The following is a 17481-nucleotide window of genomic DNA, read 5'->3' on the forward strand; positions in this document are numbered from 1 at the left end:
ATTATGGAAACTAATTCTTTAAAGTCACAAGTAATTTTTAATTGCTAATTAGCTGAAAGACTCACCTTCCTATAACTCCGCTGACACTGAATGTGTTATTTTATTTTTATTATTTTATACACAATATTTGCTGTAATATAGTTATATATATGTATTATATATACACTGTATATACTGTATATATATATATATATATATATATATATATATATATGTACTACAAATAATCTTTGGTGATCAGTGGGAGCAAAAAGTTACATTGCACTCCTGTAGTTAGGAGGAGAAGGAATAGTGTCCCATCGTTGGTGTCAGTGGGAAGAATAGTGCCCCCTTCATTGGTATCAGTGGAAGAAATAGTGTCCCATCATTGGTATCAGTGGGAGGAATAGTGTCCCATCGTTGGTATCAGTGGGAGGAATAGTGTCCCATCGTTGATGTCAGTGGGAAGAATAGTGCCCCCTTCACTGGTATCAGTGGAAGAAATAGTGTCCCATCATTGGTATCAGTGGGAGGAATAGTGTCCCATCGTTGGTGTCAGTGGAAGGAATAGTGCCCCATCATTGCTGTCAGTGGGAGGAATAGTGCCCCATCATTGGTGTCAGTGGGAGGAATAGTGCCATATCGTTGGTGTCAGTGGGAAGAATAGTGCCATATCGTTGGTGTCAGTGGGAGGAATAGTGCCATATCGTTGGTGTCAGTGGGAAGAATAGTGCTCCCTTTGTTAGTTTCCATGGGAGGAATAGTGCCCCATCATTGGTTACATAGTTACATCGTTAGGTTGAAAAAAGACACAAGTCCATCCAGATCAACCATAAAAAACAAAGAAATAAATAAATAAATAAAACAAAAAATATCATACAATCCCATATACCCAATCCTATACCCACAGTTGATCCAGAGGAAGGCGAAAAAACCCCCAGAAAAGCAGGATCCAATTTGCTACAGCTTTCTTAAAGCAATCTACTGAGCTGGCGAGAACCACCTCAGGAGGAAGTCTATTCCAGATTTTCACAACTCTTACTGTGAAGAAACCTTTCCGTATTTGGAGAAGAAATTTATTTTCCGCTAGACGTAAAGAGTGCCCCCTTGTCCTCTGTGTTGACCGTAAAGTGAATAACTCAACACCGAGTTCACTATATGGACCTCTTATATATTTGTACATGTTGATCATATCCCCCCTTAAGCTCCACTTCTCAAGAGAGAATAAATTCAGTTCCTCTAATCTTTCCTCATAGCTGATCTCCTCCATGCCCCTTATGAGTTTGGTTGCCCTTCTCTGCACTTTCTCCAGTTCCCTAATATGCTTTTTGAGAACTGGTGCCCAAAACTGAACTGCATATTCCAGATGAGGTCTTACTAATGATTTGTACAGGGGGGCAAAATGATATCTCTCTCTCTCTCTGAAATCCATACCTCTCTTAATACAAGAAAGGACTTTGCTCGCTTTGGAAACTGCAGCTTGGCATTGCATGTTATTATTGAGCTTATGATCTACCAAAACCCCCAGATCCTTCTCCATCACTGATTCCCCCAGTTGTACTCCCCCTAGTATGTATGATGCATGAATATTCTTAGCCCCCAAGTGCAGAACTTTACATTTCTCAACATTAAACCTCATCTGCCACATAGTCGCCCAATTAGACAGTGCATTGAGGTCGGCTTGTAAATTGGAGACATCCTGTAAGGACGTTATTCCACTGCATAGCTTGGTGTCATCTGCAAAAACTGAAATGGTACTTTTAATCCCAGACCCAATATCATTTATAAAGATATTAAAAAGTAAGGGTCGGTCCCAGCACTGAACCTTGGGGTACACCACTAATACCCTTAGACCATTCAGCGTAAGAATCATTAACCACTACTCTCTGAATTCTGTCTTTTAGCCAGTTTTCTATCCATTTACAAACTGATCTTTCCAAGCCTGTAGACTTTACCTTACACATGAGCCGTGTATTAGTGGAAGGGATAGTGCCCCATCATTGGTGTCAGTGGGAGGAATAGTACCCCATCATTGGTGTCAGTGGGGGGAATAGTGCCCCATCGTTTGTATCAGTGGGAAGAATAGTGCCCCCTTCTTTGGTATCATTGGAAGGAATAGGACTCCATCATTTTTGTCAGTGGAAGGAATAAAGCTGTCAATGACCTTTTCCTCTCCAAATCCCTTATCTAATTGCTATTACCAAAACCTGGCTCCAGGAATTCGACACTACCTCTCCAGCTGCCCTGTCCCACAGTAGCCTCCTCTGGACTCACTCCACCAGACCCAGTGGATGAAAAGGAGGTGACGTCTGACTTCTCTCCCCACAATGCACCTTCCAGGTTCTTCCCACACCTCCCTCTCTTTCCCCCTGCTCTTTCGAAGTGCACTGCACTCGTCTTTTCTCTCAAGCTTGTCTGAGGGTCGCAGTCATTTATCGGCCTCCTGGACCAGTATCACGCTTCCTGGATGACATTTCTACATGAGTACCCTACTTTCTCTCCTCTGAAGAATCTTCCAGCATCCTAGGTGACATTCCAATCAATGTTAATACTGCAACCACTTCTCAACTATTCAACCTAACCTTCTCTTTTAACCTAACACAATGGACACAAACCACCACTCACTCCAACGGCAATACTCTCGACCTCGTATTCTCCCATCGCTGCACTCCCTGCAACCTCTCAAACACCCCCTTTCCTCTCTCTGATCACAACCTTATCCGTTTCACACTCTCCTTGTCTCCTACCTCCCATGCTGACAACCCAGAAACCACTACCCACAGAAATCTTCGCAACCTCAACCCTTCCCTTCTTCATTCTGCTACTGATGGCCTTTACGACAAAACCGCACCCCTGTCCTGCCCAGACCTAACCATCTGCCCCATCTGCCACAACCCTGACAAACAGACGACACCAGAAGTCTCAAGAGACGCAGCCGTGCTTTTGAGCGAGCATGGAGTAAATCTAAATCCCTGCAAGTCTTTACCCTGTACAAATCTTCCCTTGTCAAATACAACTCCTGCCTCCACACTGCTAAACAAACCTACTACAACACTCTCATCAAAACCCTCTCATCCAAACCTCGTCAACTCTTTTCTACCCTTAATTCCTTACTTCACCCCCCACTGCCCCCACCCACCAACTTGCTTACCGCTCAACAGATTGCCAACCATTTCAAAAGCAAAATCGACACAATTCGCAAGGAGATATCCGGAATTCAACTTCCTCCCCTACCCAACACATCAGGTCCAACACCACACTCAATACTCTCCTCCTTCTGCCCAGTTACCACCGATGAAGTTGATAAACTTCTCTCCATGGCCCACCTCACCACCTGTCCCCTGGACCCTGTCCCCTCACAATTACTGCGACCACCTTCCCACTCTATCCTAAACTCCCTAACCCACATCTTCAACCTCTCCCTCTCCTCTGGCACCTTTCCTTCCCGGCTCAACCATGCACTGGTTACCCCCATACTCAAAAAACCCTCACTAGACCCCACCTGTTTGAATAGATTAAGACCCATCTCCCTGCTCCCATTTGCCTCCAAGCTCGTCAAACGCTTTGTCCATGACCGAATGAGTCTCTACCTCATGGAAAACAACCTTCGCGACCCCCTACAGTGCAGCTTCTGTCCACAACATTCCACTGAAACTGCCCTACTAAAACTCACCAATGACCTACTAACTGCTAAAACCAATGGCCATTACTCCATACTCATACTGTTAGATCTCTCTGCTGCCTTTGACACAGTTGACCACCTGCTCCTCCTCAGCAAACTTCACTCCCTTGGCCTCTGTGATTCTGCTTTATCCTGGTTCTCCTCCTACCTATCTCAGCGCACTTTCAGTGTCACTTACAACTCCATCTCCTCCGTTCCTCTTCCTCTCTCTGCTGGGGTACCCCAAGGCTCTGTCCTTGGGCCCCTCCTATTCTCGCTTTATACCTCTTCCCTGGGCCAGTTGATAACCTCCCATGGCTTCCAATACCACCTCTACAACGATGACGCCCAGATCTATCTCTCCACTCCTCAACTCACCCCCTCGATCTCCTCACGGATCTCAAAATTCTCAAACTCAATCTTTCTAAAACTGAGCTTGTTATATTTCCTCCTTCTCGGTCCCCCTCCACCCATGACTTTACCATTAAGATCAACAGCACAACCATTGGTCCCTCCACACATGCCAGGGTGCTGGGTGTAATCCTTGACTCTGACCTCTCCTTCAGCCCCCATATCCAATCACTGGCTAAATCCTGCCGCCTCAACCTCCGCAACATCTCCAGAATTGGACCCTTCCTGACTAATGACACCACAAAGCAACTTATTCACTCCTTGATTATTTCCCGCCTTGACTACTGCAACTCTCTCCTTAATGGCCTACCCTTAAGCAGGCTACCCCCCCTTCAGTCTATTATGAATGCTGCTGCTAGACTAATACACCTCACTCACCGATCCGTAAGTGTTGCTCCTCTCTGCCAATCCCTTCACTGGCTTCCCCTACCCCACCGTATAAAATTCAAAATGCTAACCATAACATACAAGGCCATCCACAACATCGCTCCCAGCTACATCACCAACCTCATCTGTAGATATCGCCCTAATCATCCCCTCCGCTCCTCCCAGGACCTCCTGCTCTCTAGCTCCCTTGTTACCTCCTCCCATGCTCGTCTTCAGGACTTCTCCAGAGAATCTCCCATCCTCTGGAACGCCCTACCCCGGTATACCCGATCAGCCCCTAACCTGTCCACCTTTAGGAGATACCTGAAAACTCACTTATTCGGGGAAGCCTATCCCACACCCCACCTAACAACTGTCCCCGAGCCACCCCTCATCAAATCATTCCCCGCATCTATTACCTTTTGTACCACCACCCCCTCCCTTTAGAATGTTAGCTCTACTGTACTGTACATGTGCTGTCCCTTCTTTACATTGTAAAGCGCTGCGTAAACTGTTGGCGCTATATAAATCGTGTATAATAATAATAATAAATAATAATGCCCCATGATTGGTATCAGTGGAAGGAATAGTGTTCCCATAGTTGGTGTCAGTGGGAGGAATAGTGCCCCATTGTTAAATTATAACAGTTAAGTGAAGCAGTGCTATATAAAAACACTCAAAAATGACCAATATATGCAACAAAATAAAGAAGTGCTAAAAAAACATAATATAAGGTTCTAATAATAATGTATTATGACTAATATAAAGTCAAAGTGCAACTGTGCAGTAAACGGTAGTTCAAAAACTGTGCATAAAATTTCATAAATAATTCATAGTCTCATCAACTGTGCAAATTAGTGCAAAAAGGAGGGGGAGTGGAAGAAAAGAAGTGTCCATGTGCAAAAACGGGATTGAATGACAATTGACAATGACTCGCAGAGCCCTTATAACAATCCACACCCAGTGTGCTTCTAGCCGCTCACCTCCAAAATAGACCCCAATGGGTCTAGTCAATCTTCAAGGCAATTTCTTGTGGTAAGCTGTGTCTCCTTCCTCTCTGTTGTGGATCTTCCAGCTGGACAGGGAACAACTGCAGCTTATAACGGCTCCTTTCCTGTAGGGTCTGTGCCCTGTGATCATCGCGTTTCAAATACTCCTGCAAGCCTTTTAGATAGAGCTGGATGAAAATATGATTTTTGAAATAACGAGCAGGTAAAGCAAGCCAAGCAACTTAATAGCTCAATCAGACTGACTTGTGCCCCATTGTTGGTATCAGTGGGAGAAATAGTGTCCCCATTGTTGGTGTCACTGGAAGGAAAAGTGCCTCATTGTTGGTGTCATTTGGAGGAATAGTACCCGGATCATTGGTGTCAGTGGGAGGAATAGTGCCCACATCATTGGTGTTTGTTGATCCTCACTCAGTATCCCAAGGAGAGAGGGTTGGGCCACAGGACACCCATGGACTATTAGAAAAATTAAAAAATTGAACTCACAAGCTTTCTCAGAAGAGATATAGAATGCAGAGGTACATGAAGAACTAAGAGGTACGGTCCGCCTGGATCTCGGGAACAGCTCAGAATGTCCACCAGAAAAGAAAAGAGGGAGGCGCAAGAGCCTTTATAGTGTAGTAAATTGGCCCAAAAAATGATCTAAGTTGGCTCAAGAGGTTCAGTAATAGGGAAATAAAAATAGAAAAATAAACTTACATCTGTTGAGGCTATGGTCACCCTAAGTATAAGAAGAAAAGCCAACATCTATGCAAGATTCATTTGGTCACTTTCAATGCCATAAGGTTACCAATCCTGGATCCTTTATGGTATGCTTAGGTGGTTGTGTGAAATCGGTAAATTACAAGAGGTTTTGAAAAAAGACCATTGGTGGTCCAATTGGCAGCATTCTATGTCTAAGGAAAGGTCAGAGTCATCTGGTTCAATAAACATCAAGTTTCTTTATTACACACAAAAAAAAAAAAGATTGCATTTCATGGCTATAAAGGTTCAGCTACTGACACCCCAGGGAGTAGATACCATACTCCAATGAGGTCCAAGCTTCAATTGAACTTCTATGGCCCCTCAAGACATCTGGAGTTCTTCCATAGTACTTTGATCCCCAATCCATGTTACACAAGCTAGGCTTTAGGCCCAGGCATCATGGTCCCCTTCTCAAGGCAGCAGGCCTGAGTGGATTTAGCAGCTAACTACTTCCTTCCCCCATGCAGAACGCCTGGGGGGAGAACTGAACTTCCAAAAGTCTCTCCTGAATATTTATACCCTCTTCCATCCTGTACCACTGGGCAGGGAGATATCAATAATCACGATCCCACACTATTACCAGTAGCACAAGTGACTGATAAATAGTCTGACACACTGGAGAGGTGGGTTCCTTCTCCCCAGGAGGATTCCAGATCCTGAGGGGCTGCTATCTTCAGGCAGCCCAGGGACTACAGCTGTTCTGGAGGCCTCAGCGGTATCAGGGCTGAGAGCCTGAATTGACTTGTGCTACAAACTGATTGCAGAACTTCACCACAGGGTAAGGGTATCTGTTCCGAAGAAGTGCTATCTCATTCACTGTACTGTATCCAGAGGAAGCTGGAAAGTGGCAGCTTTCCTGGGGACTTGTGAGTAAAAACCATAAACTGATCTCTGTGAGTGTTCTGGAAACTGCATTGGATACCAGCAGTTGTACATCAGCGCAAGGCAACCAGATGCCAAAGGCTTGCCTCATGGTCTTCAGCTGTGAAGCCTTAGTCTGTTCAGAAATTGCCTCATGGTCCCCAGCTGTAGGGTCTTAGACTGCTCAGAGACTTGCCTCATGGTCCCCAGCTTTGAGGCCTTAGACTGCTCACAGACTTGCCTCATGGTCCCAAGCTGTAAGGCCTTAGACTGCTCAGAGACTTGCCTCATGGTCTTCAGCTGTAAAGCCTTAGACTTCTAAGAGACTTGCCTCGTGGTCTTCTTCAGCTGTGAGGCTTTAGACTGCTCACAGACTTGCCTCATGGTCTTCAGCTGTAAAGCCTTATACTGCTCACAGACTTGCCTCATGGTCCCCAGCTTTGAGCCCTTAGACTGCTCACAGACTTGCCTCATGGTCCTCAGCTGTTAGCCCTTAGACTGTTCAGAGACTTGCCTCATGGTACCCAGCTGTGAGGCCTTAGATTGCTCACAGACTACTCAGAGACTTACCTTATGTTCCCTAGCTGTGAAGGCCTTAGACTGCTCAGAGACTTGTCCCATGGTCCCCAGCTGTAAGGCCTTAGACTGCTCAGAGACTTGCCTCACGGTCCCCAGCTGTGAGGCCTTAGACTGCTCAGAGACTTGCCTCATGGTCCCCAGCTTCGAGGCCTGAGACTGCTCAGAGACTTGCCTCATGGTCCCCAGCTTTGAGGCCTTAGACTGCTCAGAGACTTACCTCATGGTCCCCAGCTGTAAGGCCTTAGACTGCTCAGAGGCTTGCCTCATGGTCTTTAGCTGTAAAGCACTAGACTGCTCAGAGACTTGCCTTGTGGTCCTCAGCTGTGAGGCTTTAGACTGCTCAGAGACATGTCTCGTGGTCTTCAGCTGTGAGGCTTTAGACTGCTCACAGACTTGCCTCATGGTCTTCAGCTGTAAAGCCTTATACTGCTCACAGACTTGCCTCATGGTCCCCAGCTGTGGGGTCTTAGACTGCTCACAGACTTGCCTCATGGTCCTCAGTTGTGAGCCCTTAGACTGCTCAGAGACTTGCCTCATGGTCCCCAGCTGTGAGCCTTTAGACTAGTCAGAGACTTGCCTCATGTTCTCCAGCTGTAAGGCCCTAGACTGCTCAGAGACTTGCCTTATGTTCCCCAGCTGTTAGGCCTTATACTGCTCAGAGACTTGCCTCATGGTCCTCAGCTGTGAGCCCTTAGACTATTCAGAGTCTTGCCTTATGTTCCCCAGCTGTGAGGCCTTAGACCGCTCAGAGACTTGCCTCATGGTCCTCAGCTGTGAACCCTAATGCCCCGTACACACGGTCGGACTTTGTTCGGACATTCCGACAACAAAATCCTAGGATTTTTTCCGACGGATGTTGGCTCAAACTTGTTTTGCTTACACACGGTCGCACAAAGTTGTCGGAATTTCCGATCGACAACCACGCGGTCACGTACACCACGTACGACGAGACTAGAAAAGGCCGGTTCAGAACCAAGCGCGGCACCCTTTGGGCTCCTTTTGCTAATCTCGTGTTAGTAAAAGTTTGGTGAGAGACGATTCACGCTTTTTCAGACTCGTGGCTTTCAGATCGTTTTCTGCTGTTCAGTTTGTGCTTGTGGGTTTGTATCTGCTCTTCAGTGCGTGCAGTCAGTTCGTATCAGAGTTTTCTGTGTGATCTTGCCTGCTCGTTACTGTTTTTCAGGTCGCTCTTCACAGGCCTTGCTGTACTTCAGTGCGTTCTGTTACTTCGTTCTGAGCAGCCGACCGTTTTCTAGCCATGTTTCGTATGCGTACTCCTCGTACAGTTCGTGCTGTGCGGGGGCTTGGTGTTGGGGTCCTGACCTTGACACAAGTCCAGTCCATGAACAGGGTGGGGAGGAGTTCATGGACCAAGAATTGGTTGCTCCAGCGTGACCAGTTCTCTCATATGCCTTTGTTCCGTGAGATCCGTGAGAATAATCCTGATGATTTCAGGAACTTTCTCAGGATGACGGACCCCGTGTTTCACCGTTTGTTGGCTTTGCTGACCCCTTATATTAGCAGGCAGGATACCTGTATGAGGCAAGCCATCACTGCGGAGCAGAGGTTGGTCGCTACCTTGCGGTATTTGGCCACAGGGAGAAGCCTGCAGGACCTCAAGTTCTAGACAGGCATCTCCCCCCAGGCTTTTCTTTGTGGACATTTACTGCTTGTGTTTGTTTTAGCTGACCCTGACAGAAATGTGTGGAGTGCAGAAAATGTCGTGATTGTGTAACCTTATACAAAGCACTGTTGGCTGTTATTTACTAAATGCAAAGACACTTTTCACTACAAGTGCACTTGCAACTGCACTGAAACTGCACTTGTAGTGCAAAGTGGATTTCCCCTTAGGAAATAACCCCCATTTTCTCATAAAACAACAATTACATCACCCCAAAAGTGTTGTAGCGTGAGACAATAATCCACACATTCTTGATGAACAATCTTTTTAATACCTGCACAATCACATGTGCATTTACCAAAGGTTTTTCTGACAAACCGACATGTTTGTTGTATAACAATTTTTGTGGTGTCATTATCCAAAATCAAAATGTCCATTTTATAGAAAACAGGCCTGTGTAAAACCCACAAGAAAGACACAAATCTTGATCTTACAAAGTTCACATTTGGTAGAACTTCAAGGCAATATCAGACATGAGTATTTAGGAACTGTGTTTGATATTGCGTTCAGATGGGGGGAAATCACCCCTGGAAAAGCCAAATTTGGAAGATGCACACAAATTTCCCAATGTCAACATGTGCTATCTGCCATCAGGGGGGATCAAGGGACGTGTTTTGGGGGAGAAAGCCCTTCCTCACAGCTACTTTATTATTGAGGAAGGGGTTGCACCCCCAAAACGCGTCCATTGATCTCCCGTGATGGCAGATAGCACATGTTGACACACTGTGTGCATCCTCCAAATTTGGCTTTGGGAAAAATCACAAAAACATTTAGCACATTGTAGCACACAAAAGAAGAAAGTGATTTGGAGGGGTTTTAAACTCGCCCCAAAACATCAATGATGTTTTTATATTTTGGAATAACATCATTGATGTTTTGCTTGATGTTTTCCAATTGTAAATTACACCCCATGATCTCCCCGATCAGGATCTGGGCACTTTCGGATGTGAAAGGATCTGGATCCACAACCTCACGATCACCTAAAAAGAGAGGAACCCCAAAATAAATTAGGTTTCAAAAAAATGCCGCAATCCATCTCTTATCTGAGCCTGTGGTCGCAGACACTCACCTGTTGTGGTGACTAGTTCCACCACGTCTTCTTCCTCCTGCTCATCTTGTGTTGGGTGGATTTCCCCTTCTTCCAGAGGGGGGGGCTCTGGTCTCCTCGGATGAGGGGTGTCCTCCGAGTCTTTTCTCCCCTATGTAAAACAAAAATGGTATAATTAGCACACAGATATTTAATGTCAGAACTATAAAGACGAAACATTGCTTGGAAGTGGGGTACAATTGTCTATTTTAGCAGAGTTCCAAGATGTAGCTTTTTTAGTGCCCTTTGTCAAGCTGCAATACTTTACCTGTTTGGTAAAAGCTTCACAGATGTAGCCCCCCCTATAGTATACACTGGAGCACCTGTGTGGCCCCCTAATAAAAATGGTGTTCTTGTGTCCCACACTAGTGCTCCAGTGTCCAGATGTGAAAACAGCTGCTGAGTGTCCTCTCCTTACACACAATCTAGTTTGCATTTCATTCTAGTAACAAAGCCATCTACACAACCCAATTCTTTGAAGACAAGTATAGGGCGTCAAAATGGTGGCCAAATGCATATGGCCTAAACAATGGTATTTTATCGTCCGAAATAACAATGTGTGATCCGAACGAATAATGTGCCCATGAACATGAAAGTTGCCATTTTAAACTGTACAACAGTTCCTAAAAGCACATGGAGCAGCACGAACGTAATAAACATAAAGAATAGGAACACAGCACAACTACTTACTTTTTTGCAGCAATCTCCGGATCTTTCTGTACTGCTCATGTTCTCGTAATTTCAGGTCCGACCACCGCTTCCTGAGCTGATCTTTCGTTTGTCGTACCCCGAATTTCCAGTGCAGACTCCTGACCACTTTCGCCATGATCTTGGCCTTTCTGACATTGGGGTTGGGGTAGGGCCCATACTTTCCATCATAGTCGGCCTTCTTCAGGATGTCCACCATCTCCAACATCTCCCCAAAGGACATATTTGAGTCCTTTAATCTCCTTCTGTATCGGGACGTTTCAGGCTCCAGCCTTTCCTCCTCCTCCTCCTCCTCGTTGCTACAATTAGCACGATCCTGCTGTCTATCCACCATGTGCTCTTCCCCCACTGCGCCGAACGAAAAGGGGCGGGGAATAGACTAGAAAGAACGTCAGGGGTGGGCGGAGTTATACGCATGCGCAGTGTGTATAAATCGTAACGTGCGCGTCTTACGTACGATCTGTGAGCGGAGGAAGGAGCATCGGAGACGCCGATCGTGCTAACGAAGGTAGGATCTAAACTTGGGCCTATACTGCTTCGAAATGGAAGCCTATATTGTAACAAGATTAGGGGAGTTTGGCCTGACATTAGGCTTTGTCTTGTGTTGTGTCTTACAGAGAAAATGGATGGGTTCAACGACCACAATTTCCTGCCCCTGTTCATAGACAAGTACAGGGAGCTGCCCTGTCTGTGGCAAGTGAGACACCCCCACTATAATCACAAACAGAAGAGGCAGGCAGCGCTGGAGAAACTGCTGGAGTTGGTGAAGCCGGTGGTCCCCACAGCAACCATCCCTTATTTGAAAGCTAAAATTGGTGGCCTGAGGAGCACTTATCTTAGGGAGCGCAAGAAGGTCACAGATTCCCAGAGGTCCGGAGCTGCAGCAGATGACGTTTATGTCCCCAGGCTGTGGTACTATGAGAGACTGCGATTTCTGTCAGACCACACTGAAGTCAGGGAATCCCTCTCTACTCTTCCTTCCATGCTTCCTTCCACCCCAGCTGAGGCTTCCGATGTCCAACCTGGGCCTTCCAGCCAGGAAGAAGTGGAGGAGCCCAGCTGGAGTCAGGTATAGCATTCTTCTACAGATTTCTGGGCAATAAAGAAATTATGTTTACTAGATGTTATTATTGATCACTAATTGCTGATTGAAAGTGTTTTACATATCAATAGACAGTAGTGGGCACCCAAAATTGGGAAAAGAATGAAAACTGCTGGGCTCAGAAGGATAGTCTGTTATATTTGTTAACATTCAATTTGCAGCAGTCAGGAGGTGAAAATCGTGTGTGATTGATGAATAAAAAACTAAAACTATGTCCCTTTTTCATACACAGGAAGACCTCAGCCAGGAGGAGGCTGTGGAATGTGGCAGTCAGGAGGAGGCGGGGATTATTAGTGTCAGCCAGGAGGAGGCGGGGATTAGTGGCAGCCAGGAGGAGGCGGGGCTAAGTGGCAGCCAAGAGAAGCCTGGGACAAGTCGCAGCCTGAATGAGTCTCAGGTCCCTCCCCTCCGCCTGCCATATAAACGAGCCAGGAAGGCCACTCCGAGTCCCGTGCAGGATTCAGCGTACAGGCTGATCCAGGAGGCTTCTGCGTCCCTCAGAGCCTTCCCCAGTCCTGAAGAGGCCTTTGCCTGCATGGCTGCCACAAAATTGCAGGGCATGCAGGAGGGTCAACGCAAGATCTCTGAGGACCTGATTTATAAAGTCCTTCGTAAGGGGGAGAGTGGGGAACTGACACACAAGACGGATGTCATTGAGAGGGACGATCCTCCTCCTCCTCCTGCTGCCACAACTCCACCACCACAGCCAAAGCCTGTAAGGAAGCGTGGAAGGAAGACCAAAGAGTGATGACCCTGGGTTCAGTCTGGTCTGACAGAAGATGCAGTCTCTCGTATGACCACAGCCTGGGGACACAGATGTCATCTGCTGCTTTCCGGATCTCTGGGACTTCTGGACCAGACTGCCCTCCCTTATGATATGGACTCCTCAGGCCACCAATTTTGCTTTTAAATAATTGATGTCTGCCCTGGGGGTCCCAGGCTTCACCCACTTCTGCAGTTTCTCCAGCGTTGCCTCCCTTTTTGTTTAGTTGTGAGCCCTTACTAAAATTTTTTTGGGTAAATTATACTCTCCTGTGTGTGTTTTCATCCAAAAAGGACAGTTTGTTGGTGACGATTCAGGTACATTTCTAAAGTACAATGTGAAATTAACAAGGGACAACAACACCAAACAATCTCCTACAGATTAAATAGAACAACATATTAGTGGTGTTGTGGGAACTTGTCACCAAAAACACACACAAACATTTTCGGGAATACAAATCAAAATCACCAAAAAAAAAAAAAATAAATAAAAAAGAGAAACACAAAAAAAGAATCTACATTAAAGTCCAAAAAAAAAAAAAATTTTGTTGTCAGATGTGAGAAATCAAAATATATTGAGGGAATCCCGATAAATAGTAACGAAATAAGTTTGTGAGAAGTGTGTGTGAATATGAGCAGCAAAACTACTTAATTCTTGTCACATTATAAAGAAGAAGAGAGTGCGCTGTATTAAACCATTTTGAACATTGCAGCGTGACGAAAGTGCTGTATCCATTCCGAATGCTACGTTTACCAGAACGAGCTGTCCCGTGTCGGAATTTCTTCTGAGCATGCGTGGCACTTTGTGCGTCGGAACAGGCCACACACGGTCGGAATTGACGCGATCGGATTTTGTTGTCGGAAAATTTTATCTCCTGCTGTCCAACTTTGTGTGTCGGAAAATCCGATGGAAAATGTCCGATGGCGCCCACACACGGTCGGAATTTCCGACAACACGCTCCGATCGGACATTGTCCATCGGAAAATCCGACCGTGTGTACGGGGCATTAGACTGCTCAGAGTCTTGCCTTATGTTCCCCAGCTGCAAGGCCTTAGACTGCTCACAGACTTGCCTCATGGTCCTCAGCTGTGAGCCCTTATGCCGCGTACACACGATTGCACATTCCGACAACAAAATCAATGTATTTTTTCCGATGAATGTTGGCTCAAACTTGTCTTGCATACACACGGTCACACAAAGTTGGTCGGAATTTGTGAAAGTAAAGAACGCGGTGATGCACAACACATAGGACGGAGCTAGAAAGAGGAAGTTCAATACCAAGTGCGCCACCCTTTGGGCTCCTTCCGGTAATCTCGTGTTAGTAGAAGTTTGGTGACAGACGATTCAAGCTTTTCAGCCTAGTGCTTTTCCGATCGTTACTGCTCTTCAGTTTGTGCTTGTGGGTTCGTATTCATATTATGTATTTGATTGATAGTGCGTTCTTGTCCGTTCATTTCTGATTTTCAGCTCCGGCCTTTCTGTTTTTTAGTGCTTTTTGTTAGTTCGTTCTGACCAGCCGACCATTTTGAAGCCATGAGGACCCTCACCCCAGACCAGAGGGTTTATAACTACCGTCTGTCCAGAGCCAGAAGAGTGGTGGAGAATGCTTTTGGGATAATGGCCAGCCCGTTCCGCCTTTTCCTTACGCCAATCAACATGGCAGAATATAAACTTAACCATATAATCCTTGCGTGCTGCATTCTACACAACTTTTTAAGGAGAAATTCAATGAACTATGTGGCCTCAGTTGGGCCTGAGGCCGGACTTCAAGAAGAAACCCTGACGGCGCTTGAAGATGGCCTTCCTGGCTTGCCCCCCCAAAGCACCCGCGAAGTAAAACAGATGTATGTTGAGTACTTTGCAGGGGCCATTGATATGCCAGAAAATGTTTAAGAAACATTTTATCCTACATTTTTTAACTTAAACTGAAAGAAGATTTCCTTTGATTTACTGCCTGGGTTTCTTGTAGCTGTCATCTAGGTTCTCCAATGGGCTTTTCTTTTTGGCCATTTTCTTCAATAGTGCAAATGTAATTTATTTGATACATGAAGTGACAATCTCTTCTTCAGCGAACTATTATTATGTTGTGGGTCTGCTACGCACACCTTGTTTTTGTTGTTAATGTATGTAATGCATTACTGAGAAAAATATTCATAATTTTCAGCAGCATGAATGAATTTTGAGGAGTCATAAAAATGGTGTGATTGTAGCAAATTATAAAGCACTGTGGGAGTTATTTACTAGAGGAAAATCTGCTTTGCACTCCAAGGGCACTGCAAAATTGCACTTGAAACTGCACTGAAAGTGCACTTGTAGCACTACAAGTGCACTTTCAGTGCAGTTTCAAGTGGATTTGTCGTTAGTAACTAACCCCCATTGTCACTGTAAAAAACAACTTATTACTAAAATTGCTATTGAGCATTGAAAGAAGAAGCCACACATTGTTGAGTAGAAAACATTTTACTCAAAGCACATTCTCATGTGCATTGGAAAAGGGTTTTTGAACAAACCAACATCTTTGGTGTATAACTTTTTTTTTTTCACACTGTAAATATCCTTTTTTTGGTTAGACAGGCATGTTTCAAACCATAATATACACAACTCAGGAACTTCCAAAGTTCAACTTTGATAAAATGAAGGCAATATCAGTCATTAGTATGTTCAAACTGTGTTGATATTGCCTTCGTCAGATGGGGTGATGTCACCCAATTGGGATTCAAACTGGGGATTTCCCTCCTGATCCCATGCCTAATGTCAACATGTGCTAGCTCTCATCATGGGGGATCAATGGACGTGTATTGGAGGTGCAACCCCTTCCTCTCACCTAATTGAGTTGCGAGGAAGGGGTTGCACCCACAAAACGCGTACATTGATATCCCGTGATGGCAGATAGCACATGTTGACACACCGTGTGCATCTTCAAAATTTGGCTTTTAAAATACTTTATAAATTTGTTTTCCAAGCAAAAATACCCATAAAACGGTACAATTTTTTGGGGTTTTATATTCTGCCTAAAACATCAATGATGTTCTTCATTTTTTGTTGAACATCATTGATGTTTTCCTTTATATTTTCTAAATCACGATTGCAGCCCACTCTCTCCCTGATGAGGATCTGGGTACTTTCACTGGTGAAATGAGTTTCTTCTTCAATAACATCCACATCACCTAAAATAAAAAAAAACACACCATGTATTATAAATATGCAGGCATACATCTATTACCTGAAGCTGTGGTCCCAGACACTCACCTGTTGTGGTCACTATTTCGCCCACTTCATAAACGTCTCCCTCCTCATCCTCTGCTTGTGGTTTTGGGATTTCCCCTTCTTTAGGAGGTGGGGGGTCCCTGGTGTCCTCAGATGTTCCGAGCCTTTTCTCCCCTATGTGAATAAAAAAAAGGTATACTTAGCACACAGATATTTGAGGGCAGAAATAGGAATATAAAACATTGCTTGGAAGTGTCGTACAATTGTCTGTTTTGGCAGAGTTCCAAGCTGAAGAACATTTTATTTCCTTTCTAAAGCTGGAATACTTCCCTTTTTTGGTAAAGTATCACACATAGAGACACCCCTAGTATCCACTGGAGCACCTGTGTGGGACACCCTAAAAGGTTTGTTTTGGTGTCCCACACTAGTGCTCTTGCGTCCAGATGTGTAAACAGCTGCTGAGTGTCCTCTCCTTACACTGAATCAAGTTTGCATTTCATTCTAGTTACAAACCCATCTAGACAACAAACTTCTTTTAATACAAATAGGCCTGAAAAAATGTAGTTAACCTGTATCTGCCAAAAACATCTTATAAGTGGGCAAATGAACGATGTTTCCTACGACCGATTACTGTACCCATGAACATGAAAGTTGCCATTTTAAACTGTACAACAGTAAAGAAAAGCACATGGAGCAGCATGCAAATAATAATAATAATAGAAACACAGGACAAATACTTACTTTTTAGAAGCAGTTTCCTGATCCTTCTGCACTGATCCTGCTCCCTCAATTTGAGGTCTGACCATTGTTTCCTCAGTTGATCCTTGGATCGCCGTACCACAAAATTCCTGTGCAGACTCTTCACAACTTTAGCCATGATCTTGGCCTTTCTCACATTTGGGTTTGGGTAAGGTCCATGCTTCCCATCATAGTCAGCCCTCTTGAAGATGTCCACCATCTCCACCATCTCTACAAAGGACATAATTGAGGCCTTCAATATCCTCCGGGATCGGGAGGTTCGTGGCTCCGGTCTTTCTTTGTTGCTGCTCTCCTCTGCATGCACCTGTTGTCTCTCCACCATGTGCTCTCCCACTGCGCCGAAAGATAAGGAGTGGGGAATATACTAAAAAGAACATCAGGGGCGGGCGGAGTTTCACGCATGTGCAGTGTATATAAAACGTAACACGCGTGCATCGTACGTACGATCTGTGAGCGGAGGATGAAGTAACGATAGCGACAATTGTTATAACGAAGGTACAATTTTAACTTGCGTTCAGTGCATCAGTGGCCTATACTGCTTATAGATTGAGGCCTATATTGGGTCA

Source organism: Aquarana catesbeiana, linkage group LG02 (assembly GCF_042186555.1).
Source record: "Aquarana catesbeiana isolate 2022-GZ linkage group LG02, ASM4218655v1, whole genome shotgun sequence".
NCBI classification, from domain to species: domain Eukaryota; kingdom Metazoa; phylum Chordata; class Amphibia; order Anura; family Ranidae; genus Aquarana; species Aquarana catesbeiana.